Source organism: Arachis ipaensis, chromosome B04, assembly GCF_000816755.2.
Source record: "Arachis ipaensis cultivar K30076 chromosome B04, Araip1.1, whole genome shotgun sequence".
Lineage (NCBI taxonomy): Eukaryota > Viridiplantae > Streptophyta > Magnoliopsida > Fabales > Fabaceae > Arachis > Arachis ipaensis.
In genome coordinates this window covers 101,139,796-101,144,189 of record NC_029788.2, presented here as the reverse complement: position 1 = coordinate 101,144,189, position 4,394 = coordinate 101,139,796, and positions in this window count along the sequence as shown.

Sequence of the window (4,394 nt, the reverse complement as noted above, 5' to 3'; positions counted from 1 at the left end):
CCTATTTGTACTTATCAAAATAGTTGATAATATAGATATATGAAGATTTAATTTTTGAAACAAAATTAGTAAAAATAACGTTAGAGATTATACAAATAATTACTTTGTATAAAGTCCTAAAATGTTCAAAAATTTACAATGTATATTTTCATATAATTAAACTTCCATAATTACAAGAAATATACTTTTCATAACATATTTTTTTTATTTATATTCATATTTATGTATTTAAAATTATTTACATAATCTTTATTAATCACTTGTATTATTTATTTAAATATGCGCAATGTAACGACCTAACTCTTAGCACGTTATGACCAATGTTAATTGACGTTAGGTTTTTGTGTGGTCTAGAAATTCGCAATTAAAAGCTCGTTGTAAATATAGTTCCTAAACCGACAGAAATTTCTTTTGTACAAAAATTTGGTTGTCACAAGTAACAAAACCCAATAAAATTTATAACCGAAGTATTTAAACATCGGATTGTCTCTCAAGGATTTGCAGGGAAGTGTGTTTATTATTGGTTATGGAAAAGGTATAATTTTGGATTTTTGGAATAAGGAACAAGTAATTTAAATGACAAGAAAAAAATAAATTAATAATTAAGAAAACTCTTGGCAAGGTATGAAAACTGAAAATCTCATCCTAGTCATCCTTATCAGGTGTGATGAGAATTATTTATTGCTCTCACTTAGTTAACCCTTACTAAATAAAGGAAAGTCAAGTGGACTAATAAACTTGATTCCTCAAGTCCTAGTCAACTCCTGTGGAAAGACTAACTTTAGAGGGATCCAAATTGATCAGCAAATTTCAATTTTCAATCAACCGCTGAGTTTGACAACTCAAGAGTCACCAACTACTCAACCAAAGGCAAAAGGAGAAAAATCTAAATTATTTATATCATAAATGGAAGAAAGTAATCATAAATCTGAAATACCTCAAATTACATTTAAACATAAATTCAAATCTAACATGGGAAGGTTCATAAGCCAATTTGACAACATAAGTAATTAACAAGTAAAAGTATTAGAATAAATAAAAGTAAAACAGAAACATAAATTAAAAGAACATTGAACCTGGAATTGGAGAAATAACCATAAACTAAGAGAAATCCTAATTCTAAAACCTAAGAGAGAGGAGAGAGCCTCTCTCTCTAGAAAACTACATCTAAAACCTAAAATTCCCTCTTCCAGAATGAATGTGAATGAAAGTTCTCTCCCTATTGATTCCCTCATTCTCCAGCCTCTATTCTGTGTTTCTGGGCTTAGATTTGGGCCGAAAAAGGGTCCAGAAATCGCTGGGGGCGTTTTCTGCAATTTTCTGCACGTGGCATCCGTCACGCATGCGCGTGGGTCACGCGTGCGCGTCGTTTGGAGATTTTTCTTGCCACGCGTACGCGTCAGTCACGCATACATGTCGTTTGTGCTCCGCGCCAGGCACGCGTCCATGTCGTTCATGCGTACGCGTCACTGCCATTTTCTTCAAAACTTCATTTTGTGCGTTCCTTCCATTTTTGCGTGTTTTTTTTTCTGTCCTCTTAGTCATTCTTGCCCTATGAAGCCTGAAATTACTTAACACACAGATCATGGCATCGAATGGTAATAAAGGATAATTAAAATTAATATTTTTAAGGCATAGGAAACATGTTTTCATATATATCACATAATAAGGAAGGAATTATAAAACCATAAAATTTATATGAATAAGTGGGTGAAGAATTGATAAAAACACTCAATTGAGCACAAGATGAATCATAAAATAGAGGTTTATCAACCTCCCCACACTTAAACATTAGCATGTCCTCATGCTAAGTTCAAGAGAAGTTATAAAGGAGTGAAGAGGAATGGTAGAATGTATGAAATGCAACCTATCTATATGGATGCAACTACATGCAAAATATTTCTATCTACTTGGTTAAAAGTAAACAAATCTTTTAAGAACAAATATGAACTGGATTTCACTAATTCAAATCACAAAATAAAGTACAAGTAAACTTGCAGAAGAAAATAGCTTATGAAAGCCGGGAACAAAGAATCGAGTATCGAACCCTCACCGGAAGTGTATACACTCTAATCACTCAAGTGTTTAAGGTTCGATCTCTCAATTCTCTACTAATCTTTCTTTCTAAGGCTTGCTCTTCTTCTACCAATCAACAAAGAATTAATGCACAGATACACATATCAAGAGGTCTTTTAAGGGTTGTAATGGGGTTAGGGTCAAGGTAGGATTGTATTTGGCCAAGTGGACTAAAATCTGAATCCTTAATTAACTTAAACTTTTCACCTAAATTTAGACAATCCATGTAATCATAATACCACATCTAACTATCCATTAACCATGTTTTCCACATATTCATGCATCCTAATTTCGAGTACAGTACATATGCATTGCTTTCACCATTTACTTTAGGGCATTTTGTCCCCTTTTATTTATTTGCTCTTTTTCTTTTCTTTTTCTCCTTTATTTTTCTTTTCCTTTTTTTTATATATATCTATATTTTTTTTCTTTTATTTTTCTCAATGCATATGATTAAATTATAGGATGCATGAACATGTCATAAATGTTTCTTTCACATTTTCATAAAGATATATAACACCCAATTCTTAAACCAAATGTTTCCAAACCCAACTTTTCCACACTTAGTTCATGAGCACTCTCACTCGTCTAAGCTAACCAATGATTCAAATTAAGGACATTATTGTTTTTCGCTTAGAGTTAGTGATGAGCTAAAGTAAATAACAAAGGGGCATAATAGGCTCAAAATTGGTTTGCAAGGGATAATGAAAGGTAAGGCCATATGGGTATGTAAGCTTAGTGAAACAAGGCCTCAATCATATAAGTGCATGCATACATTAAACAATGGAAATATATAATCAATCAAGACAAAGATCACAATTTTAGAGAGAACAACACACACTAAAAAAATAAAATATTGGTTGATAAGATGTAACCAATTCAAATAAGCTCAAAATCTCACTGGTTTTGTGTATTCAAGCTCTAAACCATGTTCCAGTATAATATTTCTTCAAACAAGTTCAATAAAAATTTTAATTCAAATTAGTGAAATGCTATAAAAAGTTTCTTGAAAAAGAAATTCGTTACTTCAACCAAGAAGTGGTAGAATATGCACAAAATCAAACAAATATGCAATCAAACATGCAAATGCAAAAATGAATAAACAAAGAAAATAAAATATTGGTGTTGAGAAGAAAATAACTAACCCATGGAGATCGGTATCGACCTCCCCACACTTAAAGATTGCACCGTCCTCGGTGCATACAAAGAAGTGCAAGTGGACGGGTTGCTACAACTGATGCTTTTCTCCAAGAATTGTGCAAATGGACTTGTCTGTTGCCCCATTGAGAAGTTTTCTGTTTCCCTTCCTCGGTGGCCATCCTGAAAGAAGAGGAAAAAGAGGAAAAGTAACCCAAAAACAAAGATAGGAAACAATTTAAAATATGGTTGGGTTAATGCCAAATAGTGAGAGTCTCAGTTACATGGTAGCTACAACATGCAAGTGAGAAAATAATAGAAGCGAATGGCATATCAATAGTGCAAAAATTACAACAAATGGGGGAAAGGGAGTGGGTAATGCAAGATAATATAAGTGCAAATGCAAATGGAATGCAAGTATCATAAAAGAATAGCATTGACTAATGAATAATAATACCCAATCAGAATAAAACAAGTCATGAAGTACTAGAATAATTCAAGAAAAGATGTAACAGTTGAATAAGAAAATTTAACACCAATGGAAAAATAATAAATTTAGAAAAGGAGGTAAAAATATGCAAAAAATTAAAATGCAATGAATGAAAGTACACAAATAAATTAAGTAAAATAGAGTGAAAGAGAATAAGAATGAGAAGTTAAAGAGATGAAGAAAAAGAAAGTAAGAAAGAAGGGAGGAGGAAAGAAGGAGAAAAGATAAAAGAAAGAAAAAAGTAAGAATTTAAAAACAGGGTGCGACGCATACGCGTGCATCACGCATACGCGTGAAAACTGAGTTAGCCGTTTGATGCGTAAGCGTTGCCCACGCGTACGCGTGGGTGTTCTGGAAGCAAAATGACGCGCGCGCGTGGTGTGATTTTGTGCTTTGGGCACAGTGCCCGCACCAGGCCAGCACAACTTTCGGCCTGACACCTCTTTACGCCGATTTGTAGGGTCACGCGTACGTATGGGTGACGCGCACACGTGGAAGGATGATTTTGCAAATTGATGCGGACGCGTTCGCGTAGGCGTGTTTGTGCCTAAGGCACGCCTCCAGCCACACTCCCGCGTAACTCTCTGTTTCTTTCTTCTTTGCTTCGCATGCACACATGACGCGTACGCGTCATCGATGCTTGCGCGTCGTGTGCGATTTTTTTTATGCAGTATGCAGAATGCAGATGTCT